The sequence below is a fragment of the Aythya ferina genome (assembly GCF_964211825.1).
Source record: "Aythya ferina genome assembly, chromosome: 4".
NCBI classification, from domain to species: domain Eukaryota; kingdom Metazoa; phylum Chordata; class Aves; order Anseriformes; family Anatidae; genus Aythya; species Aythya ferina.
Window position 1 is genome coordinate 14533348 of NC_140300.1, and position 27709 is coordinate 14561056.

Genomic DNA, 27709 nt, shown 5'->3' on the forward strand with positions numbered 1-27709 from the left:
ACCCTTACCAGGTGGCTGTTCACAGGTGTAGTTCAACCACTTTATGAACATTCTTGTCAATAAAGTGTTCTTAGATGAGCTTAAAATAAAAGGACAGTGGCACTATAGCCACTTTCAAAATAATATGCAGTATTTGTGTGTGTATATATTTTGCAGAATGATTATATGCTTTCATTGGCACGTTGGCACAGCTGTAGATTGGCCATGACCATGAGAAAGTGTTGACATGCTGCCCAAAGAGCTAACTCAGACATAAGACGATACTGCCACTAAAATGCTCTGAAATGAGATATTATGTGACAGTCCTGCCACTTGTTACCAGGAGCATCCCTCCCTTGATCAGCAAGAAGGCATATTGTCAGTGGGAGGCAGAAGAGAAGGCAAGATACTCCCTGTGAGTGCTTACTAAGGGGGAATGTCACGGCTGGTTTTGATGAGTCTTTAGCTTGTGAAGCAACATCTTGACAGCTTTTTATTTCTTCTTGTGCAGGATGTGTTTCAAGAGTTACCATAGTGAAAACCTAGAAACGAGTAGAAGAAATTGTGAATCATGTTGCAAGTAAGTATCTTAGAATTTTAGAATAACATGATTTCCAGTTTCAGAAAGCACTTAAACCATGTGTAAAAATATTTTCAGAAAAAAAAAAAATAATATATATATATAAAATTAAATGTGACAGAAAAAGGGTACACTTCTGCAGAAATTCCATGTCAAGCTGCAAACTAAATATGAATTAAAAGATGTGTTGCACGTATGTTTTCTCTATTAAATTGCATTTGTCAGAAATATTTTTTTCTTCAATCCACTAAGAACTATCAGGGTTTTAAGTGCTATGGAAAATAATGTGCATGATGGAAGAATTTCTGCCACAGGCTTCTCTAGTTACCACTTTTTAAAGTTTCTTCTTTGCTCTTTCCCATCCTTAGCTGCCACCTGGCACTATTCCGTTAGCACTGGAAAAGCAAGCCTAGCCTGCCAATAGCATCGTTTGAGTGACAGGCTGTGAAAATTCAAACACTCCACAAAAACATCCTTTTCCTCTGGAAAAAAATGAAATTTGACATCTCTATATTTCTTGGTGTTCTGATGTAAACTCTGGTCTATGGAGCATAAGGACATGGGCAGTGATTTAGTTCAGTAGATCTAAAAGGGTCTTATTCATACTTTCTGAAGAAGAAGTGTTTGTTTTCCTTCCCCCCCCCCCGCCTTGAAATACTGCCCCCTCCTCCCCCCAAATACTGCACCACCACATACCCAAAGCAGTTTTAGATTTCTCACTTTCACTCATCGGTGAAGTAGTTGATTTTATGTTTTTCTATTCACGTATGATTTCATGCACAGAACATTTAGCAATAAATAAATAAATAAATAAGACTACCATTTTTCAACTCTAGAATTTACCTTCAACTGCTAGATACCTTTTGTTCATTATAACTTGCTAACTCAGGTAGAAACCTTCCTTGAGATATTTTGTAAACATTTTTTCCATTGAAAATTGTCATTTCTTAAAATAAACTTTTTGTATTGGCACAAACATACCAAGGACAAGAAAATTTCTCTAGGGAACCTGCTTTGGCAGGGGGGTTGGACCCAATGATCTCTTGAGGTCCCTTCCAACCCCTACAGTTCTGTGATTCTGTGAAAATATTTGCTAAAGTCAATTGATCTGTACTATTGACCAGCAAATATTTCCTAAAGTGATATCGATCCAGTATTAAATTTCTTATCAAAATCTGGTAGTCTGTAGCCAAATGTTTATATCACATGGAAGTATGTAGAAAACTATATCCAAAACCCCTGTTTTTGGTTCAGAACAAGACTGAGAGACAAGTTTCCCACTTCAGAATCTTATGCTTTAAACTAGGAAGTACCTTCTGATATTTCCTACAGAAATAAATCCCAAAATTATTTTAGTCCCATCTTCATGCATAATAACAGAATCACAGAATTGTCTGGGTTGGAAGAGACCTCAAGATCATCGAGTCCAACCTCTGACCTAACACTAACAAGTCCTCTACTAAACCACATCACTAAGTTCAACATCTAAATGTCTCTGGAATGGGCAGCCCATTCCAATGCCTAACAACCCTCTCAGTAAAGAAGTTCTTCCTAATATCCAACCTAAAACTCCCCTGGCGCAACTTTAGCCCATTCCCCCTTGTCCTGTCACCAGGCACATGGGAAAATAGACCAACCCCCACCTTTCTAAAGCCTCCGTTAATGTACTTATAAAGAGTGACAAAGTTACCCCTGAGCTTCCTTTTCTCCAGGCTGAACAAACCCAGCCGCTCCTTGTAAGACTTGTAATGGAAACAAGTATCCAAAAGCTTTTTTCTTTGTTGTTATTGTTGGAAGAATAACTACTCTCTGAACAATTGCAGTAAAAAACAAACAAACAAACAAAAACCTCCATTATAGCAACCCTATAAGCTGACCTTGTAACACCTAGTGCTGTGCATCAACAAGAACAGGCTGTACTTACTGTACCTTGCAGTAAACCAAAAGCCCCTTCCTTTTCTTGTGTTTTGCAATAAAATTTTTCTTTCATCATGGTTACTGAATTCATTAAAGCCAGAAAGTCCCACTCCTCAATGAAAGATGAGGTTTCCTACTTGTTACAAGTGGTTTTCAAGACAGTATGTTGTATATACTATGCCCTTCAAAAGTTATTTACTATGAAAAACTCCATTGCAATTTACTGTACAGACTTTCCTGCAGATAAATAAATAAATAAAAATCCCACTATCTTGTATTAGGTTCTTTTAAAAAGAAAGCACAAGTTTCATTCTTGATACCTCCATTGTAAATTCTTAGCAAAACCACCAAGTTCAAGGATTCATCATGATTATCCTGTTTTCTAGGGAACTAGCCTAGATCTATACTCATGATCTATACTGTTTTCTTTTTGTTTGCTTGTTTGATTGTTTTTGTTTGTTTGTTTGTTTTCCCTGTATTGTGATTAAAGGCTACAGTGACTTTTAAGTAGATTGCTTCTACCTCTTCTATTGACTTTGCTTTGTTTGGCAGCTGCATGCATCTGTCTGTAGTTTTCACATATCTAGGCTCTGAACAAATTGCTTAGGTTAACATCAGAGGGATTTAAAAAATGAGGAGACAGACACCAATATAAGTAAGTCCAGAAAAATTCAGGGCAGAGTCTAGCATCCTGCACTCACCAGGTGCTAAGTACCCATTTCCATGCAGCACTTAACTTCCAAACAACTCAGGATTAGGTGCTACTTTAGAGACTTTGTCCAGAGTAATGCCAGTGTTGCAGGAATGCAATATTTTCCATACAGTAAATATCTGTTTGCCGGGAGGGGGGGGGGGCTAGAAACATCAGTCCGCATCTGTGGAAGCCAAGTGGAGGTTTTCTTCTGTCTTCCATGAGTACTGGGCACAGCCCATCTCACTACAGATATGTGCACCTTGAAGAGAAAGTCCTGTGTTACATCTGCTGCATCTATTCTTGTTGTTTATTTGTTTGTTTGTTTGTTTTTGTTTGTTTTTTTTTTGTTTGTTTGTTTTTTTTTGTTTTGTTTTTTTTGCCTTTAACACAAACTTTGGGGCAGTTGTGGTGGTGTTGGCTGGACAAGTTTAATAAGACCCTGCAGTGTTTATTAGCCGAGAGAAACAGTCCTGTCTCCAGCATTCCTGGGGGTTTGTTTTGCCAGGAATTCCTGCTCACACAACTGATTTCAACATTCCTCTTTTAAGACGGGAACAAACAACCGAACCTACTGAGAGTACCCTTTGTCAGAGCTTGGTAGTGCTTTTCTAATAAAACACATATGATTTATAATATGTTCATACAGGAGACATATTTGGCATATAAAGCAGTTGCAGTGCAAGATTCTTGGGTGCCAGAAAGAGATTCCTTGTGATTTCACAACAAAGATCTTCTGTTACTGCTCAGAATAGTCAGGGAACTTTTCTGTGCAGCAGTAAACAGTAATATATTCTTACTGGTGAATAGCCACAACCTGTTTCTCGGAGTATACAGCAAACTCACAATAACTTCAATTGTTTTGCTACAAGACAGATCCCCAAGAACTGTCAGCTAGCCAAAGAGCAACAGCATACCAACAGCTACTTCCATGTAGTGGCTGGAATCACTTGTGTCTCACTGGTTGTACAAACACGGCTTAGGACTAGACTTTGGGGGCCACCAAGTCTTACCCGCTCATTGGAGGTACTACCAGGAAACTACTGGCTACCATGGTACTTCTGTGCTCCCAGGAAGGCACAGCTTCCAGCACTGGTGAATCTGCCTGGGCAAAGACTGCCCATGATAGGCATTTGGCACTTGTCCCAGTCTTACTTTTAACCCTTCATTGGTTGACCCAACAGTTACAGGTATTTTTAAGTCTCTCTACCTTTGCACCATGCAGATTGTCTACAAAGGAGTCCAACAAGACATTCAAAGAATCAGGTCAGATGTGGGAGCAACCACCACAGAAGTGACAATCCTCAAACAAATGTGTAGTATAAAGGACCTACAAGAAACCTTACTTCTTCATTCTCCTTTTCAAGAGATTTTAAATGCTACAGCAAAGGTTCCCTCTATTCCTCTACATTTTTATATATCTAAATCCTTCAATATCCTGTTAGAAATGTATCAGGAAACCTAATTTTTGATACCCAGAAGTCAAGTTTTGTATCCATATCAACAGTTAATTCTACTGTATATTTGTGCAATTGCTGCCCACAACAAAGTCTGATAGAATGACTAACTGCCAAAAAATATATGTTTATATATTTGATTGACCTCACTTAGGTCTTGTTCATTTTTATTTTGTTGGCTTACCCTTCCTTTACTCATTAGAAATTTGTAACAACACAAGACATTACCAATAGAAGCATATCTGCAAGACTGGAAGAATCACACATCAGCCATCTCTAGTACTAAAATACCTTTGAAATGAGCTTGAGGGAAAACATTTGCAATGCAGGACACAGTCACATTTCTTAAGTGAAACACACACTAACAGAATAAGTGACTTTATGACAAATAAGAATTCATGCTGACAGAATTACATTTGCTATGTCCACCCAAGAGAATGGGAAAACAAAACAAAACAAAACAAAACAAAAAACAATCCTTTTTGGAGAAAAATCATTGATCACTTTAGCAATTTTCATACACTGTGTGTTTCATATGCTATATGTGTTACTCCCTTCTCTATATTTACAGAGAATATGCATGGGGGAAAAAAATGCTTTTCCAGCTCTCTGAGGAAGTATAGACAGGTCATATATTTTAAATGTGAAGCATACTTGTAAATACTTATAAATGATATCTCTATTGACTACAGGGCTGAATATACTTTGCATAGCATTTCAAAGCATGGTAACAAATCACTAGAAACAAACCAATTACAAAACATGTAATGTAGATAAAATCAGACTAACAGGAAATAATACTTTACAGTCCATTTAAAGTTTAATTACATAAACACTATCCTTTGTTACTTATCAGTCAAATAGGAGAAGGGCAAATGTAGCAAGCCCCAGGATAAAATACAGCAATACTACATACAGGCACCTTCAAGTGAGTGCTGCCTCCATTTGGTAATTAGTCTTGGATGCATTAAGCACTTCCACCCAAATCAGTCAACCAGTCTATCAGTTAATCCAGGTTTTTCCCAGCTCTTCATATAAAACACTTTACAGAGTGAATATTTTCCCTTATGAAATAGGCTCAAATGAACCCAAGCACTTGCTTATTGTCCTGAGGTAACTCTCCCATCATTTAGCTTATCAATTAGATTTTAGCAAGAATCCCACTTTTATCAAATTACATGTATGGAGAATGCAGAATAAATGCTCTATTTATAATACCCGCAACTGCTAAAAAAAAAAAAAATAATAAATGGTTGTATGCCAGAAGTTACAAAAATAAAGTGCTGGGCTCTATCAGTTTGCTTCAAGCACCACCTCTTTATTACCTTCCACAGAGACACGATGTCTTAGTTACATGACAAATTGAAGTAGAAGTAGAAGACTGACACCAAAATACTTCATCTAAGGTCTTAATTCAAAAATTTTTTATGGAAAATGAGAGAGAGAGAGGGAGAGAAAGAAGCTAAACAAAGAATGACCAGAGAAGACAGACTTCACACAAATGAATTCCTGGTGAGATCTCATACTGAATGTACATTATATTTTAGTGAGAAAAATGGAAATATAAGTTACACATTGTGTCTAGAATAGAACGCAGCCATGAGCTGTTGAGTGTATTGCCAAATGCCTTCAAATCTGAGCTATCAGAAAACCAGAGGAAATATTTCATGAGAAATTTAGAAGCTTCTACTTCATGGGCCAGTTTATTTCTTTGCTATTCACTTTAAACATGTTATTTTTTATATAACATAAGCAAAATTTTCAAGCAGGTCTGCCATTGTGTTTATTTGAAAAACTGTGCTTTGAGAAAATAATGTGATGACAGCATGGGTAATAAAGTTTTAATATATCCACACTGGTAAATTTTGAGGTAAGAGTCATTTATCAGAAAAATACACATTCCTGTTTAAAACTTCTCTTTTAAGTAAATGTGCCCAATTCCATTGCTAATTTTTAATGATCTTTAAAGTTAAAACAGTTTTCCAACTCACTATTGCATCATTGAGTGCTGATACCTGAAGCAAATGCCCCTGACTCTCTGTTTGATGTAATACTTGTCACGGGTATTAATCACATGTGAACCAAGAATTTAGATGTATATTTTTGGTTTGTTCTGTTTTATAGCACTAATAAGAACAATTCTTTGCTAAGTTATTACAAATACAGCCCAGACTGCAGAAGGTTTAACATGCCTGTCAGGTGCTAGCAAAATTCTAGGACACTTCTGTGTCTGTCATGCGATTACTTACTGAATTTCATCTCAATTTCCTGTGGAACTTATCCAACTTTTGCTGAAATTTATTCCGGAGAACACTCATTTGGCTTCAAAAATGTACTGAGTGAAACTTTGTATCTGTTAAAAAATATTCTCAGTGTGTTGAGAGCCATTCCTAAACTACCACGAATGACTAAATTCATAAGATTTAGAGGGTCTGGGGGATTTCAAAGAGTGATCTTCTAATGCAGACCATTCAAGTTAGCCACCTCAATATAGGAACAGCGCTCAACAACTGGGGGCTCAAAAATTCCTTTAGCGGGGATTTAATTTGTCAGGGTGGAAGATATTGCTGACAGAAGGGGCAATTTAAGCTGCATTTCTTGTTACTAACTTCATGTCCTCAGAGATTCACAACCCTATGTGCTTTCATTCAAATGCCAGGAAACTATGAAGTTTTTTTCACGCAAGAATCACCCACCGGGAGTACGGGAGTATGATGTTGCATGCTCTAGCTGAGCAGCATCCTGACATGGGTAGATTCTCATATATGCTTCTCAGAGATGTTTCACTTCACCCAGAACACAAACTACACTCTCTGTACAGCACCTCAACACCCTTTTCACTTGACATTGCAGGCCAGCTATTCCTCTTCCATTGCTGCAAATGGAAGCAATACACTTTCCTCATTTGCACTTTTCCTCTTCCTGCCCCTGCCCCTCCAGATGTAGTCCCCCAGTTTGGAAAATACTCATTTAGTGGTCTGAATATTAATTGGATCAGCGGTGGGAAGCCAGCTCTCATTCCTCCAAGTGATTATTCTGAACAGAATGCAATAGCCTGATGTGCAGGATCACTGCCTTGTTCTAGGCCAACAAACTGTTATTTCATGTCTGAGCACAAACCTTGGCTAGGGACCTTCAGGTAAAGTAAGTGAATATTTTGTGAACTTTGGCAGGACTTAGGCCTTAATCACCTGCCAAATATCTCAGTATTCTGAAGACTTCATTGGCTATAACAATGTACCAAGAGCTTTCCTAGAGGAAAGCAGATGCAGAGGAAGTTTTAGGCACCTACAGGTTTAGGCGCAAATTTTCTTCGTGACAGTGGTGTCTACAAAATTAACTAGCTGCCCTGTCAATCCTCTCTGTACATCTCAATCAAGCACTTACAAAAGAGACAGTAGTACACTGCTATTGCAATTTGTGCACATGAAAGGTTCAGCTTCATTTAAATACTTAAACATAACTGAGAAATGTTATTGTTAGACTTTTTCCCTGAAGATCCACATGATAGTGTGCATAATTTGTGTGCAGTTCCCCAGTCACTGGGGAACTGATGCAGGAGCTGTCCGTGCCCAAGATGTACTCTTCCAAGCAGGGCTGCGTTGTTTGGCAGTGATTGAGACGTCTGGAATAAGAAAAAAAGACTCTGTCAGCAATACAATACTTATGACATGTTCTGTCTTCACAGCTTTCCCTCCCAAGTCTCACAGTGAGCGATGCAATTAAAATTCTGGAATTGCTGAGATGGTGATTGAATGCTCAACTTCTCATTTTCTCTGGCAGCTACTCAACTCCTTTGTCCAATTATGGCAGGAACCAAATGAATTGCAATTGAAATAAATTTCCCCCAGAGCATTTCCATTTTATCAATACATGCTTCAGGTTCTGAGAACACGTTAGCAGCATTGCATCTTTCATGGATGTTATTTCAAATCATTACTTTCTTCTGAAAAAGAAAGCTATCCAATTACACTCAAACACAAAAGGAAGTAGCTTTGAACACCCTGTTCCTAACTCTTGCAAATTAAAATACAGCAATTTCAACTGAATTATGTTTACAGTACTGCAAAAGTTTTGAACATTTTCTTATACTTTTAATATAATTTATATGACTCACACTCACTGCTGTTTCTCACTGTTTTGAAAATAGTTTAAATTGACCTTTTTGACATAACGTTTAATATCATAGTCACTGAAAGATATCACAACCATTTCTATAAGTTGGTATTTTATTTTAGAAGTATCATCCATAATTTTTCAGAATTTATGGGAATGATATTTATGTACTTTTAGTGTATGTATATACAGACACAATGTCTGAGATGCTGTCAGTGAAACCTGGATTTAAAAACGTTTAAAAATGTTTAAACATTTAAAACCTGTTAAAAAGCGTTGGAAGTTAACAGTCTTAGGTGCTTTGCTGAACAGAAAGGGACTAAAACCATGCATACACATGAGTAGACCAATGGGCTGAGGCCAACTCTATGAAGTTCAACAAGGCCAAGTGCTGGGTCCTGCACCTGGGGCAAAACAACCCCAAGCAGAGCTATAGGCTGGGAGATGAGTGGTTGGAAAGCTGCCAGACGGAGAAGGACCTGGGAGTGATGGTGGATAGTCGGCTGAATATGAGCCAGCAGTGTGCTCAGGTGGCCAAGAAGGCCAACAGAATCCTGGCTTGCATAAGAAGCAGTGTGGCCAGCAGGACTAGGGAATTGATTGTCCCCCTGTACTCGGTTCTGGTGAGGCTGCACCTTGAGTACTGTGTTCAGTTTTGGGCTCTTATATACAAGAAGGACATCGAGGTGCTCGAGCGTGTCCCGAGAAAGGCAACGAAGCTGGTGAGGGGTCTGGAGATCAAGTCTTACAAGGAGCAGCTGAGGGAGCTAAGGTTGTTCAGCCTGGAGAAGAGGAGGCTCAGGGGCGACCTTATCGCTCTCTACAGGTACATTAAAGGAGCCTGTAGCGAGGTGGGGGTTGGTCTGTTCTCCCACATGCCTGGTGATAGGACAAGGGGGAATGGAAGTTGTACCATGGGAGTTTTAGGTTGGATATTAGGAAAAACTTCTTTACCGAAGGGGTTGTTAGACATTGGAATGGGTTGCCCAATGAGGCGATTGAGTCACCATCCCTGGAGGTCTTTAAAAGATTTAAAAGATTTAGAACTTAGTGATATGGTTTAGTGGAGGACTTGTTAGTGTTAGGTCGTAGGTTGGACTAGGTGATCTTGCAGGTCTCTTCCAACCTAGATGATTATGTGATTCTGAGAGTAAATGTGGTGGACTTGGAGCAAAAGCAGCACACATTGATTACTCAAAGAGTATTGTCACACACACACAGAAAAGTGACTTCCTGGCTCATCAAATTGAGTCCACCATGGTTAATTACGTGTAATAATATGTGTTATGAACCTGCAAAGTCCCATCTTAAAGTGATCTAGCATTTTTGTTCACAGTATCTCTATTTAAAATGTTTTCTATAATTTTTCTGCTCTGATCGACCTTCTAATTCAATGCATGAATTAGAAGGAAATTAGAAAGAAATCTAAGTCAAATCAATTTCTGTTTGGTTTTGTGTAATTATATTATCTTTTTAAATTCTTATTCTCTTTCTTTTTTTTTTTTTTTTCTCTTAAACATATTACCAAGAACAGCTCTATATGTGTTATCCTTTGCTGAAGAAATTAATTTAGCTAGTTAGTGAATATAGTTAGTAACTAATCAGAAAGTAACTAATGATAGTTACTCCATTCCTCAAAGTATGCTAGTGATCCCTCTCAGTATTTGCTTCAGTTTAATGAATATTTCTCAATAGATGAAAATAAAAATATATAGTATTATGGGTGTCATCTGCAAGGCCTCATACACTTAATGTAAGACATATTTTACTTGATATCTTGTAGTATGACATCTTACTTCTTGTACTAACATCACTTTTAAAAATATTCCATAAGATCAACACCAAAAATGAACTTCAAAGGATTCTAATGGCTTCTCATTGGCACAATTCATTGTCCTCTTTGTTTTTCAGCTAATTTGTGTCTTTGTGTTTACTTTAATGATCTATTTCTTATTACTGTATAAGTTCAGGCTTAAGTTCAGATCAACATTTCTCTAGAGAAGAAAAGCATTTTTTACCTAAGATACTCATCAGCTTAACCTGGTATATCCATAATGCATTTTTTCTTTTTTTTTTTTCTTTTTTTTTTTTCCACTTATATCCATAGTCTTAACAATTCTTTCATTTAAAATGTAGCCTGTATTTACTAAGTTGAGATTAATAGGCATGCAGTGCTTTGATAGCTTTCTTACCTTGCTTTTAACACAAATGTTCGATTTGTGTTAAATATATCAATCATATGGTACCAATTTAAATAAATGGGTAGGGTTATTTAAAACCTTTGCAGCCTGACTTGTGGTTTCATGTGCTAAATCTTTTGGTCTTCTAAGATAGAAATATCTGCTCACCACTTCCCTGTTTAAGTACCTAAGGTCTTGAGCTTTTGTTCCATCTTAACATTTTATTTCTATTCCTCTCCTTTCATCAGCCACCCTGCCTTTACACCATTTCTGTCATCACCTTTAATGTGAGACAAATCATTAATCCACTCCTGGAAATGTCATTAGATTCTTTTCAACCTTGGCTCCAACTTCATTGTTGAGTTGTCCACTTCTTGTTCTCTTTTAAACTCAGTGTACATGTATTAAGGATTTCTGTATACTCATTTTCATTTCCTGGAAAAACTTAAGGAAATTTTTGTTTGTTTGCTTGCATTCAGTAATTTCTGAGGCAGCCCAGCACTTCCTGGTCCCAAAGACATGACTTTGCTAACCAGCTCTACTCCCTTTTGAGTATCCTTTGGGTTATTTTCATGCTAAGAAATTGTTCATTTTAGTTCTTCCTAATGGAATATTAAAGCAAATGGCTTTATTGAAGTTTCTGCCCTGAAAATGAAGCATAAAATAATGTAATAACTTTTGGAAGAGTTCTAAAAAAATGTGTCTATGAAGGAATCAATGGGATTTCAGCAGAAATTCTACCACAGTGTGAGTCCTTAACCATAGCTAAGAAAAAAATGGATATAATCTTAAAATTTTGAACCTAAATCTGGCTTTCAGTATGGCCTATTTAAGGGTTGGTTTTTTTTTTTTTTTTTGGCTTTTTTTGGTTTTGCTGTAATTGTTTTTGTTTTGTTTTGTTTTGTTTTGTTTTATTTTGTTTTGTTTGTGTTTTTTTTTTTTGATGCTATATTCTTAATAGCAATGTCAGGTTGCATGCAGGTTGGCTAAATTATGAAAAAATATGTATGACATGCACTTTCTTTTCATTCATGATATGTCTTGGAGATCTCTCCATCAGCACACAAATAAATACATTCTATATATTTTCTTCCATGTTAGTTCTTAAAAGCTTTGCTCTGACAAAAATATAACCTATAACCTAGGGTATTTTTGAAGAAGCCTGGATCTTATATTCCTAGCCACAGAGGTTTATGCAATTCAGAACTACAAGAGGTTAATAACGTTTGAGTAGTGAGGTCTTTTTCATTGAACATTAACTACAAAAAGTTTCCTATACTTTGTTTTACAAGAGTTCAGGGAAGATTGGTATAGCTACCTCACACAAAATGTGGTGGGAAAGTACTGAATTAAATGGTAATTTTTGCAAATAAAAGTCAATGCCAGAATACTTATGGAAACATGAAAAAAAAAAAAAACTTTTATTTATAATTTTCTTTTTTTTTTTTTTATAAGAAAATTTTACTTAAAGTAACAACCTTCTGACATGGACAGCACACACGTAAATTGTATGCTAGGTGATCTTTTCAGATTAGATTAAAAGAATGATATTCAAGGATTTTTATCAAATGTTAATGAATAAATAGCATTTTTGATCATTATTAATATGTTCCAAAATAAAATAGATTATTTCTGATTTAATAATTGTGTTTCTAATAAAAATATGTTAATTTGAGAGCTATGTGTCTCATTCTCTGATTCATATGAACAGGATTAATTTAAATTAGGATTAACAGTAGAAATCACTGTGCTAATGATGTGAATTACAAAGTCATAGCACTTCATAATTGTGAAAAGTATTTAAAATGCATGATATTTGTTATTTATCATGCACAAAATAAAAAGGTTATACCTTGTTTCTTAGATATTTGTTCAAATATACACACTTAACTTCAGTAGAACTAGATTGAATTAAGTATCTAAATAACATTTTACAGACTGTGTAATGCAGAAACCATCTTTTTGTTTTGTTTTGTTTTATTTTTCATCTAATGAATGAAGATAAAGAAATAGAATAAGATATATGTTACGATGCAATATACATTTTTCAAATAAAGTTTTTTGATCAGAATTTTCCAGTAATATTTTCATACTGCCAGTACAAGACTATATTTTACAATATTTTCATTCATTTTTGAAGTGGATTTCACTTATTTTCAAAAGATGGAGCCTTTAAATATGTGAGACATTCATTTGTTGCAAATCCACAGCTAACATTCTGAGCTGCTTTTCCTTTCACAGTTAATAAAAAAATAAAAAATAAAAAATAAAAATAAAAAAAGAGGTTTATAATAGTTATAAAGCAGATTCCAAACCAGACATTTTATTTTCTCACTGCTGGATTATGGGATATAGACTGCCGAAAAATCTTTTGGGTATTTAAAGCTACTGCCTAGATTTTCTGAAAGAGCAAGAAGTTAGTGCCATCTATAGACAGATTATAATATCGAGAGGAAAAAGAGTTAAACTGGTCATCAAATCAGTCACATAAAAAAAAAAAAAACAAAAAAAAACACACAACAACAACAACAACAACAACCAACAACCAACCAACCAACCAAACAAAAAACAACAAAAAAAATAAGGTCAGGCTATAATATAAAAATTAATGGAAAAATGCCTCTTACGTGCTCATTCTTTTCCAGTTTTTCTAAGAATTCTGGAGACAACTTAGCACAATTTAACACTTTAACCTATAACAGAGCAATATAATTTTCCTTCTAGTAAGCCTGTGAATTTACTTTAGTACACATTTGTTTTTACATAACCCAGCAATGGTCATGGATTTGATATACTGCATAATAAACACCATTACTGAGTCATTTTACTTTTTATTGTTTCACTCCTCAGCTGAGCTGCCTCCAATTGTTACTATAATGGTTATTTCCACTGGCAAATCTAATCTTGCAAAGCTTAACCACCTAAGTTACTTTAATTATATGAATAAGCCAATTAACTTCAGAAGTTATTCATAAGCCTTGTCTTGCAGGAACATGTTCTTAGATTATACAATTGTCTGTAGTATGTGTTGTGTTTCCTTTAATTGCAAAGCTTCTAGCCTGATTTGTCATGGGATTTAAAAATCACATATTTAAAGTAAAAGTAGAGTGTGTGTGTATATATATATATATATATGTATGTATACATATATATATGTATGTATGTATGTATGTATATATATATGTATGTATAAAGTATGTTTGTAACTAAAATGCCATGTCACTACCTGATGAGAATTAGAAAATTACTGGCAGAGTGAGTGCTTTTCAGACATTACTAAATATCCTAGTCTATACTTTAGGAAATCTAAATGCACACAAAAATCAGTCTTTTCTTACTTTACATCTAGTAAAAAATGGAATTGGCTCAATTCAACTTTCCAATAAACACTCTTTTTGCTTTTTTTAAACTACATTTCAAATCAAAAATAGTGTAATAGATTCTCAGTGTTAGAAAAAAAAAAAAAAAGGACACAATTCTTGAGGTTATGCAGATGGAAAACAAACAAAGAAGCAAAAAATAGCATTGCTGTTTTTTACCCTAAAGTATGTTTTCAAAGGAACAGCCCCTCCCAGAACCTTTTGCGTTTTCCTTTCATTACATTTTTATTCTATTTCCATTCTGAGAGTGAAGAGAAGCATGGGGCTGCAGACCAGATGAAGAACTTTGAGCTTGTGGCAGAGATGCACAGAACAGCAACAGGAACCCTGCACACAAAATGTTATGCAGTGTTTGCAAACCAATAACTTCAAGTTCCCTAGCTGCATAAAGCACATCATGACAAATATCTAAACGGCTTGCTTAGAGTTGAAAGGCTAATAAATTCAGTCAGAAAACTGCATGTTTTAAGTGGTAAAATCATATATGCTGAAGAAATAAAAAATAGAGACTTACTTTTTAAAGTTAACATATAATTGCTATCACTATGCAAAAGTTGTATGATACTGCTGAATTACATCTGTCAAGTTTAAAGGGCATGCCTATATATTAGTGCATTCAGTTCCATAGCAGTATGGCAATTATCAGTCTAGCTAGAAGTCTAGTCTCTTAGAAGTATGTCAATACTGCACTAAATACATATCTGCATAAACATACAAATATTTATAAATTGTCAGGAATAAAATTGTTTTGAAAAGTCTTTGTATTTTTGCTGCTGTAAGAAGAATGAGCGTACTAGTAAAATATGAGGCATTACAGCACATGTTCACACTCTTCAGGAGAAGCAAAATAATTTTGCAAAAAATTTTCTTTCTGTCCAGTTCAGCAAAATTGCAACTTGTAGTAAAAGGTTTCTAAAATGAATTATCTTGCTTTGAATTTGCTTGAATATCAAGTTTATATATTTTCTCTATTCTTCCATTTTTCCCAAGTTCTAAGGCAAATTTCATTCTTTAGTAACTTACCTAAAAGACAGATTTTCCCATAAAAGTATTAGACAGTGAATATTCATCTTATCCAAATCAAAGGAAATGTCACACTATCTACCTGGATGTTAGCAGAGGTATGTGAAAGAGGCAAAAGGGGACAAATAAGAAAGTAATTACAGGAGAAGCTAGAGGTGGTGCCAAAGAGAATCTCCTGAGAATGATTTTATTTAATACTTTTTCCAAAGTTTTCATGGTATTCATGTGCATCTGAAGGTTGCTTTTGGTAAACTCATGAGCAACCTTTGTTTTCTGACTGCTTCAGAAAATATAGCTTAAAGATATCACCCCCCCAAAATAAATAAATAAAATAAATAAATAAATAAATAAAGATTGAAGAGGCCTAGGTGGAATTTGGGGCAGTCTGATGCAAAGTAAAATCATCAAGATTTTTTAAAAAGCATAAATTCAAATGAATGAAAGATATTGGGGCACGTATTACATTTGTTGCTTCCAGACAAAGAAATGTCTGTTTTACCCCTCACACATCAGCTTTGTTTAAGGAAAATTTAGAAAGAATAACAGAAGTACTGGGACTTTTACAACCCTTTTGCCTCAGAATAATAAATCAAGAGATAAACCAATTACTACCTGGATGGTTTAGACAACCACTTCCATGCATTTGATTTGCCTCTCCTTTTTCAAGCTTGGGAAATGCACACATGAAGAATATTTGTCAAAGAATTTTCAGATATTGTCATCACATCTGAAAATCTGAAACTGATATAAATAATGTCTACCTTCTTTTTCATATGTAGCTCATACAGTAAGTGCTCCTCACCACTGTTCAATTTCATTTCCTTCCAAACAAAAATTTATGAATAGATATCTTTTCAGTATGATTTTACTAAAGAATAAGTACAATTATTATTACTTTCAATTATTCAGACAGAAACAAATTATTAAATTACACACATGTGGGATCTGGAAAAAAGGAAGACCGTGGGGCTTATCAGTTTTTAAATGGCTCAATTAAGCAAAATTACAGTTTGACTCCGGGCTGCTTTATGAAGTCTGAAAACAAGTCTGAAGACCAGGATCCAATGTTTGTTGAAGCTAATAAGAGTCTTTTCATTACCACTGTGGGCATGGGATCAGGCCACAATATGTCACGTGTTTCGTATGCAGTCTTAAAGTGAGTCAATAAGAAAAAAATCTAGTTTTCTCATATTCAAGAGGCCTTTTCTAAGAACACAGTCACTTGGAACACGATGAATAGCAGGATAGCCAAGATGAACACAAAGGAGAATAAATCTCAGATGAACCAGCCTCTGCATGAAGGTTATGAAAAAAAAAAAAAAATCAGAAAAACAAAGCAGTAATTTTTTTTCAAACATAGTTCAAATATATTTAAAAAAATAAATGAATTTATATTTTTTTAAACAGATGTCATAACAAGCAGACCACTCAACACCTTATTGGCAATTGAGCCATCAAAATAAACATCAAGACAATTCAGTAATGTACACCTATAATAAATATGATTATAGGACAAAGATTTTCTTTCAGCACCACTTGAATTACATTAATTGGGCTTGAATATTTCCCCATAAATTATTTGCAGACCAGTAGAGCTAAAGCTTGTACTCTCCTAAATAATATGTATTATAGCATATCTGTTGCCCTATAAAACCAATTTCAGATCTATTCGGATATGTATGTGGATAAGTAATAATGTTAAACGAGGGGAAGAAAATACTATGAAGATATTAGGAAGAAAGAAAAAAAAAAAAAAAGCTAGGAAACTCATTCAGAGAAGCAATTGACTATATCCAAATTTCAATGGTTTAGGGGAGCTAGAGGAAGGTTTTTTGTTGATGTTTTTGTTGTTTTAAGGAAAAAATGAACTAATTTTGAAAGGCTCAGATATTTCCCTTCTGCGGTCTGGAGTTCTCGCAATATAAGTTTATTGACTCTTGTGCTGTTTTGAATTTGTATGAGGCCATTTATATCATTTATGAAATCTCATATATTACTGTGAAGCACATAATGTGGTTATGTAAAATGTATTTTAGCTGCCAAGGAAAATACAGAAGGAAAAAAAAAAAAAGCAAAAAAAAAAAGCTTGGTGTCTTTGGGAGATTTTAGTATGCACTGAGCTTTAGAGGATAAATACAAAGCCAAATCCAACCTGAATGCTTTGGGTTTGCCCTGAGGCCTATAAAGAACTTTGTTCTTTATATACTCTGCCTCCACTTGGAGATAGATGCCTATAGAATATTGAGGAGTTATATTAAAAGAGAAAGTCATCAACCACAGTCTTGTCCTACTTCAAAAACACCAACTAGTTATTTTTGCTGTCAATCTATAAAAACTTTTATTCTTTCTTACTGGAAAGTAAAAGAATTGATAGAGGGAACAGCATAAAGTGAAATAATGTACCACTGGTTACATCCTTTCTTATGGAAATGATTTCAGTCAGTCTTCTTTCACAGCAAACATTGTAGCTTTTACTCAAGATGAAAGTGTCCTGTGTAAAGGGAAGACTGAGAATTTGTGGAGGCCAAATGATGGAGGGAGATAAAGGCTTATTCTGTGCCCCTTGCATGAAGCAGCTTTGCTGGAGTGGCAGGATGGAAAGCAAATCTCTCTGGAGGTATTATATTACCCAGTGTTAAATACGATGTTAACTGGGTCAAACTCTACACAGCTGCACATCTGCTGTAGGAGAATTCAGGCCAGTGTGTCAGCTCAGCAGTGGCTCTTCCAGCAGATCATTCTATTATCAATAGCAAGGAAGAGCAACTTACCTGTTGGGCATGAGGAAGGAGACCCTACACAAAGACATTTCCTGATCAGCCCTCATGGAAATAGAGACAATGGAATGGCTAACCAATTTCCAATGCAAATAATTAAAATACTGTTTAAGGCTGAAGAACCGCATGAGAAAGAAACCATCTACAGGAACACTAATGATTACTGATATTGCTCATAAAAGTACAGCTAGGATAGTAATTCATTTCTCAGTTTAAATATGAACAGTCCATGTGATGACTGATAGGGGACATTTTTCCTCCTTTTATTAAGACAGAAGATAAACCATCAGTACTTATAAGTGAAAATGTTATGCTCAATGGCTTATTGAAGTGAGTGGAAATAACTATTTTCTACTTTTATTATATCAGCATACTGCATTTTTGCTAATAGACTTGTTTTGAGTGCAGTTTAGGAGGCATTGAGCGTCTTCTTCATAGCATGCCACTGAAAGGCTTGTGTTTTAAAGAGCAGCCACATCCTGGGCAGTGCATACCTTTCAGAAGAGCACAGTCTGCTGCACTGGTGAGGCCAAACACAGAACCGATGGAAGTGATGCAAAGTCCCTAGCCAAGTTTTAAATAAATTCTCCACTGAGGTTAGTTGCTGAACTCTGTTCTGCTGCTGGAAAATATAAGTAATCCTACCAAAGACAATCTTTCGTAATGTAATGTTATCAGCTCAAAGTGGATTGATAATTGCTTTGGAGAAGCCATCTCATGAGGAAAAATATAAATAAATAAATATGAAGGGGACTCAATTAGCTGTAATGTCTTTTGTTATCACAAGACAGTAATTTTTTCCTATGACAGGGAAGATTGCTTAGGAAAATGGAACATGATAAACAACTTAAGGATGAATAATCTGTTTGCAAGTCATATAATTACTGTTCTGAAGTTATCATTAAGTTCAGGATTGTGAGTTAAACAGAGAAAGAGGAATGCCCTTTAAATGATTAATTATATCTGGTTTAGACGACCGAGTATCTGTACCAAATGATTTATCAAATTTCTAGTGCATTGAAGATAGACTGAAAGCAAAACCCATAGCCTTATACACAAACACTGTACTGCAACATCAGAGAGATGGGTCTTATGATTAATGGCAAATAACTAAAGACAAATCTCTACATATATAAAAGGCTGTATCTTTCTGCCTAGCATTTTGAAGAAGTAACAATACTGTACTCTGAATAATTTTGATTCTACCCTGAGAATAAAATAAACATGCTAAAATTTAGCTTGCTGATAACTGATGACAAACCCCATATTTCTGTATTCATTTGCTAGCCCGGTTGATTATTTAAAAATACTAAGCTCCATAGCTCATCTCAAAAACTAAAAGAAAGCAGAACTGCCCATTATTTCTGAAAGTAGATTTTATTTAGGGGATCTATGCAATTGAATAGAGATCTTCTTTGGCACCAAAATCCAGACACTTCGGCTTTATCTGCTATTGAGAGCATCATTCTCACATACAAGTGAACTCTGCATGTACTCCTAAAAAACTAACGTACAGATTTACCCCAGTGAAGACAGAGACCCTCCCTTTGGCATCTCTGATATAGGATGAATTCTTGATGCAGCAGCACCAATGCAATTTCATTCTTCTGTCTTCTCAGCAGGCTCTTTGCTGTTTTGTCCCTCCCTGTTCTGCTCCAGGCACTCAGATTTTTTTGTTTATGGCTGCAGCAGTCCCTGGCTGTCTTGCTTTACACTAGTAAATGCCTTTTCTGGTTTATACATTTATATTTTCGGTGCTCCTAAAAAACTTGATGAAGGACAGATAGCAAAATAAAGAGGCCAGACCACCACTCACTGTAAACTGGATAGCTCTGTGGATTCGAGTGAATTGAAACCAAACTGTACTGATTCACAAAATATGTTTTTTTTTGTGCTGGGACACTGCTCTTTGGATTTCTGTTGTGGCTGCACAGACTCTCTGTTTTCTAGATGTCTAAAAAAAAAAAAAAAAAAATACAAAAAACCAGACATTTCTGTTTGCTGTGCATATTCATTTCAGTATGTATTTGAAGCCAAAGAGATCGTCTGGATCCACAAATAAAATGCCTGCAGTCATTCATGCCCAGTCACAAATACTGTTGGGGTGACCAGAGCTGGAACCTATAATTTAGCTGTCAGATTTTGTTAATGGGTCCATAAAGTAAAAATTATAGGCTGACAGCATCCTCTGTTGGGAAACTTGCCATTGAGATATTCTCAGGTCTCTTAAATAAAAATTCTCTGAGTGAGAAAAGTGCTGTTAATACAACAGGGTGTTTTAAGGTAGCTAGATTTCTCTTAATTTCCAAATACTATACATCGCTGTTGAAGTGTGAATGCATACATTAATATCCTGTCTCCCAAGGAGTTATGTGTGTATATATATATATTTATTTATTTTTGAGAAAAACAAACAAACAAACAAAAAAAGGTAGTTAGACACAGACACCATTTACATAGGGATCTTACTGACTTTCTGTCATGAAAAGTCTTGATGTGAAACTTGACGTCTTCTGGCCCATGTTATGTCGAGAAGTAGTGGACACCCAGAAAATGATAGAGGCAGTTCTATGCAAAAGGTCATCCAAATCCTTCCTATCCTTAAAAATCTAAAAAGAAGTACTGTATAGTAAACCAAGTATTTCCTATGAAATGCTGTTCGGTGGCAGCAATGTCCCACCTGGCAACACAGCCGAGCACTGCCACCCAGTGGGAACGGGCAGGGAGATGCTGGCACTGAGGTTGCCCGTGGCTCTTCTGGGGAAGCTGAAGCGTTTCCTTCTGTGGTTCCTTCTGATTGTTGATAATAGAAAAAGAAAGAGACAAAGGCTGTCCTCGTAGAAATGGGAAATATATTTACATAAACCTTTGCCTTTACAGGCACCCGTGATTCCATTAAAAATCATATCATTAGGAATATTTTATTGTGCCTGAGCGGGGAAAAAATGGAAATTTTCAAAAGTTATACTTTTAAATATATCATTTATATACTTAAACTTAAATAAAGAGGGTAAAGGGAGATGAAAATTAACCCCATGAGGTTTGGTGCTGTGAAGTGCTTAAGAGTTGCATTTAATAACAGATCCAGCTCTTTAGCGTTAGGCTCTTTTGCATGCTATTAGGAGTCAGATACAGGGCATGGACACCCTGAAGAGTTCTGAACACAGACAGAATGTAGACATTACTATTCCTACAGTCTTTAAAGCCTGTAGTTACAATCCCACTTTTAATCTGCTTTGGCAGGGGGGTTGGACCTGATGGTCTCTTGAGGTCCCTTCCAACCCCTACAATTTTGTGATTCTGTGATCTTTATTTACTCTGAAACTGAGGGAAAGAATATTTTTGAGACCATCAATTCTTATCTCTACCATCTCCTTTCTCAGCAACCCTGAGCTTCTTCTAAGTTTCAAAATGGGATGAGTGGTATAATGACCTCTCTGCAAATGCAAGTATCCTTCTGAAAGCTAAAGCAGTCACACAGACAGGGCTGTAATAAATACCTTGCATTATTACCCTCTTATTTTCTCATTTGTCTTCAGATGTTTTGCTTTTCCATTTTCCTTCATTTATTTTGCATTCTTCAATTCCCAATTCTCCTTTTTTTTTTTTTTTTTTTTTTCTCTAGCCATCTGCTCTTTCTCTGTAGTGCTTATATACATGAGAATCTGCATCACTGTTAACTGTAAACCAGGGAAAACTGAGTTATAAGTACCCTTCTGAATCATGTTCACCTGGGCCTATTGAGGGATATATAAGCTTCATATATTACTTAGAGGTATTTAAGTGTCTGAATACTTACCACAACAGAAGTCTATGGGGTTTCTGCATACATTGATTTTTCTAGGCATCTCACTATAACTAGTATCCAAACCACCCACAACTATGCAGCAAAAACTCCACATCATTGTATAAACAAGTACTCCATGAAAAGCAATTTCTCCATGACTCCTCCGGGCTTTGTGGGTTTTCTGTTATTTATTTATTTAAATGGCTTAACAAATGTATTCAGATGCCACAGAAATAGGCAAAACGTAAGAAGTGAAGCTGAATGTACACTGGAGAAAACAAGAGTAGTTTAAGATCAGATTCAGCTAATCAGAGATTGTTCTCTTTTGTCCATTTTAACCAGACTGGAGTATATGTGATAAACAGAAGCAGCTACTTGGAAGAAACGTCTTTCTGGAATACAGGCAGAAGGAAAACAAACTCCTTTCTCTATTTACTTTTTGGGGTTTAACACTTCTTAATGTATGCTCCCCTAAACTTTCACCCGGAGTGACTCTGAGTTGGCCAGTGTTTCCTGATGTCTGGGGGGAACTTTCAAGAGCAAAGCAGGAGAGAAAACACATTAAGTGTGATCCAACAAGCTTAGCAAAAGGTAGGAATACCATACTATACTGTTTTCTAAGTATTTCACTTTAAAATTTCTATGATTTCATGTTAATAATACCTGTCTTTAAGGCAAGAAGGCACAGCTTCCCCTGAATTTCCTTAAATGAAATTCCTAGAAAACTAGGTTTGGCTATACAATTTGTAAAGTTAAACAGAATACAAGCACAGAAAAATAAAAGCTATATGTTTATTCATAACATTTAGAAAAAAGAAAAAGTAACAAATAGTGGAGACAAGCAAATTATCCACAATTTGAGAGCAAGCCTTTAGGAAAATTAATAATAGTGATTTTATTTTGATTCTTAAAATCTTACCTCATTTAGTGTCCTTTAAATGGCAACTTTGCAGTGAATACAGGGATTTTATATCTGTTTCTGCTTCTGCATAGGACCACTCCAGTCTTGGCAGCAGAGAAAGTTCTGCTGCTAATTCACTGTAAGGTGTGCTCTGTGTATCTTAATGTGACAAATCCCATTCAGTTTCAAAGAAAACACTGCCAAGCAGAAGTGAACTGCACCCCGCTTTACAAGAAGCCCTGAAATTTAAAGCACTTGTCTATGGAAATCACTGTGTAGTGCATGGGCTTTGAACCTGTCCGTCATACTACCAGAGCTCCACAAGTCCCAAATGTACCCATCCAAATACAGAAGAAAAAGTTTATGAGGAGAGAATTACAGAGGCAAATCTTGCTATAATCTTGCACTAGCCACAGCTGAACACAGACCACAACTACATGCAAATGTGGGCATATTCTACTCTGAATTCATCCCACTGCCAACATGGCTGTCTAATCATTGCTCAAGAGCTTCAAGAGAAACCTGTTTCTTGTTAGCTGTAGGAATCCTGCAGAGGCAAAGGAGAAAGCTTTCATTGTGATCATGCCTAAGACCATGGCTTGCCCGGTCAGTTGGTCTAAATCAAAAAGTTTTCATATAAGTATTAACAGTCTTTCACAAGTAAGGAAGCAGCAAGACATTTCATACTCATCCTGGCCTAGGAGGAGGTGAAGTGTTTAAGCAAAGAGACAGAGCAGTTAGCAAGTGAGATTTGCTTTAATGAGATTTAAAACAGCATGTTCAGGAGCTTCATTGTCCAGGAGGCTCAAGGGCAAACCTTTTAACTGGATGCTGGGAGCTACAGGTAATAGATGCTGTACGGAGATTACGCAGTTCTCCCCTTCCTCCAGTAGGTGGCTTTACCAGCCACTGCACATACAGCATAAGAGGTGACCCTGACATGAATACCTGCAGTTCCTTGCAAGGATGCCTTTTGTGTCTGCTGTAGGTGGGGGATGCCACCAGCTACAGCACCACATGGGTGACAGTCATTTTCCTCTTTCCTCTCTTCATGGAGCAAAGGAGAGCAGTGTCCTCCCTGACTCTGGCGCACTGAGGACTGGGATGACTGGATGCTTCCCAGTAGAGCTCTCCTGCACAGCTATCTCATCTCAAGCAAGATACCAGTGAGGGAAAAGCCTGCGGCTGCTCTCCCATAGAAACCCGTGGGAAGACACACTTCTTCAAGATAGAGATGAGAATGGTGGCAGAAGGAGTATAACCTAAATAGAAAGACTAAAAATGGTCTCTACCATACCCCATCACTCATGTTTAGGATACTGTCAGAATCCTAAATGTGTTGACATGGGTTGTGAATATTGTTCATTAGGAGATAGATGACCTGCAGATAGGCTTTATCACTATCAAATGAAATCTCAATATGAGCCATTGGCAAACTCAGGAATGAGTGACTGTTCCCAGTCCTGCCGCTGACATAATCTGTGGCATTAGCTAAATCAAATTTCAAGTGCCTCAGCTTTGTCCAGCCATGAAATGGGGATAACAGTAGTTAAATGTGGAAAGCACTTCAAAAAACACTGAACAAAATATGCAAAATTAGGGTAATTATTTTTTTCTTTCTTAGCCTTTACAAGCAGGAGAATAATTCATAATGAATAATTTATGCAGTGTCATGAACTCTTTTCCCTTTGAATGCTATTCACCACAATGTGTAATTTTTTTCTTAGTTGTTATTCTACAATGGTTAAATAACTCCCATAAATATTTATTAGTTTATGGGTTGTTCATGAAAAGTTTATTCAGAATATTTATTACATGAAATTTAATGAATTGGTTATTTTTGGTGCATCCAGTCTCTGCTGTCTGACTAGATTCTTGTGGTTCATTAAAGCATATTTTTACGTAAATTATTTTACTTATTTATCAATTATATTTTCTATATAAATTCCTACATATAATGTCTTTTAAAGAACATTTCTAGGCATCAACTCATTCATTGGAAAATAAATTCTGTTTTTAAAACACAAATTCAGACCAAAAAAAAAATCAATGTTTTAGTTAAGATAGAAATATCAATTTGCATCTGATCTCATAGTATCTTGTTCTTCATGTATAGGAAATGAACACAATGTTAAAATATTCTGATTTAATTTAATTTAAATTATCATTAACAACTTTCACATACAAGTAAGTTAGCATGATTAAAGAGAATGCTCTGTGGATTTATATTTTCCAAATGGATTAGCAATTGATCTCTTGGAATTCATCAGGTATAAGTGTGAAGCTGTAAAAAAAAAGTAATTTAAGTAAATGTAAGGAATACCAAGAGGATTAAAATGAGATCTCTAAGGCCAATAACTCTACAGTGTAGATTTTATTGTAACATTAAATCTTTTGAAATATTTACAGAGAAGAAATATTCTTTAGCTCTGAGACAAATTATAGAACACAGAACTTCAAGCAAGCTATGATTTACATTTTCATTTACCTGAGGGAATTATTAATTTCTAGAACTGGTTCATTATTTAAGAGGTTTCGAGTAATATTATGAGAAAAAGGGAAAGTTTCTGGGAGACAAGCAAATCCTGTTTCAAATATAGTTTTGCACTTCTTCTGTTGTCCTCTAAAAAAAATAAATAATAATATTCATATTTAAATGATAAATGCAATAAATTAAAATATTTTTATATAGCAGTTTCATCTTGGAGCAAAATTATTGAATAACCAGCAAAGTAATTAAAGACATTTGTATTTTTAGGGCTTACAGGGTTCTGTAAAATCTCTTCTTTAAAAAGATTTTTAAGAAAATCAAGAGATAACAATATCTCATAAGTCATAATCTCCAGTCTCATCTTTTCACATAGCTGTTTTTCCCACATCAACATGATAACATTTGTTATTGGGTGAAAATCTCAGTTAGCATCTTTCAGTCTTACTGTAAAGTATTTGTGAAGTGTGCATACATTTGTTTGTCTGTCAGCCTAAATGTGTCCCTTCAGACAAACCTCCATGCCTGTAATTGCTAAATTTATTTACAGACAAAATTTCATACACAAATAAATAATTTTTGCTATGGGAGACTACTGAATACTGGGGATTAAACCTATGTTTGTTTGATAGCTGATACCCTTCAAAATATTTGACTGAATATACGAATTGCTGTAAGAAAATAGCTTTTCCATGATAAATCTGAGATAGCTATGCTTGGATTAGACCTTACAATAATTTTACTGTCAATGAATATTGGATGCTAATTTAATTCAGTATAAAGAAAGGTCCACAGATAACCTCCCCACTTCAATGTTCATAGCTTTTATCTAATATATTATCTCACAGTAAAATTAGTTTTCTCATCTCACCAATTAAATCTTAAATAAATCTACATTGTTAGGCATATTAAAAAAAAAAAAAAAAAAAAGATTTAACAGAAAAAGATTTAACAGAAAGTGGGGGTATAGATAAAGATCCAATTCTAACCTGTCCCACTAATTCTAAGATATCCAGACTTGAAAGGCATATTCTCTTGAATATTTTCTGCTGCTTTATATTCACTGACACAAGTATTCTTTAGTGAGATGATGTTTCCTGAGGCATAATAAGTGTTGGCAAGCTCAAAAGAAGCAATGACTACAGAAAAGACGTATACTGATCGTTTCAGACAATAACATCCAAAGTCTAATCTTTCTGCACTCTCATCCTCCTACACAAAGCAACATGGGAAAAAAAAAAAAAAAAAAAAAAAGTAATAATAATCACCACTAAATATATCAACAAAATCTGCCACAGATAACTATGCATTTACCAATTATTTCACCCACAGAAACACAAAGAGCAGGATTTTCATAAAGTTCCTAAATGTGGCATTGGTTTACCTCTGAGCCTACCGCTGTCCGTAGGTACTATGCCTACAGATCATCCTTAAATGTGCATGGTAGAAAACCATATTTTAGTACCATGCAATGTTTTCTCTTTGTCTGAGATATAGTCCATCAGTATTAAATAGTTAGAAGACACTACCACATGCATGTGTGCCTTAACACTACAATTAGCTTGTGAAAAAATTGCATCACAGCAAGCAAAACACATTTTCCCTGAGTTCAGTCACCTCTACATTTAAAAACAAAGCTAGTAATACCAACTGTATCTGGCAGTTCCCAGTGCAGTTGCTACATGGTGGGTGTAACTAGAGCATGAGACAGTAATGGGCAAATAGCCTGCTGTGGATGACTTTTGAAGGAAAAAAAAAAAAAAAAAAGATATCTAGATAGCTAGATATCTAAGGGGGGGGGGGGGGGGGGGGGGCTGGAGAAGGAGGGGGAGAGAGTTAAAAGATTCTGAAGGTTTTGAATTTTAGAAGCATAGAATCTTCCCAGCTGTACTCGATAGAATTCCACAGCTCCTCCCGCTGCTCACAGCCATACATTATTTAACAGTGCAGGAAAGAAGCTTCTTGAGAAAAGCAGTATTTTACACACTAGATGCACTATTGCCTTACAAGTATTTTGCCTTAGATTACCTCAGACAACATCTCACAATAGGCAATGAGTGACACCATTGTTAAATTGACAAGATTTAGCAATGAGATTACTTGCCTGATCTTGGATTTCTCCACCACTTCCTATTCCTCAGTACATTCAAGCTTTTTATTTTTGGCTTTGGGGTGCCTATATGTGGGCACCCTTTCTATTCTTAATTGCTATGATTTCCTGTCTTTTCAGGAAATTTGAAAATTTCCTTTGCCTCTCCTTTTTGTGGGAACCCATTTGAACCTCCTTCCAGCCCCTTTGAGACAATGTGGGTTGCACAGTAATTCTGATTTACCATCCTGGCTTTTTTGCCTTCACGATCTCTCCCAATGCTGATTTTCTTGCTAGTCTGCCCTCCCTTATCATATTTAACTTGCAATTTTATTTTTTTTTTT

General features: G+C 35.7%; 1 long non-coding RNA gene across 2 annotated transcripts in view; it reads left to right on the top strand.

Annotated features, from left to right (window-relative positions):
* Window positions 1-488: 488 nt before the first annotated feature.
* The window catches only part of LOC311435986, a 68356-nt gene continuing 41135 nt past the window's right edge, over window positions 489-27709 (top strand). For both annotated transcript variants that reach the window (XR_014692518.1, XR_014692519.1), the window contains exon 1: window positions 489-559. This is a non-coding gene — a long non-coding RNA (uncharacterized lncRNA). The remainder of the gene's footprint in view (window positions 560-27709) is intronic.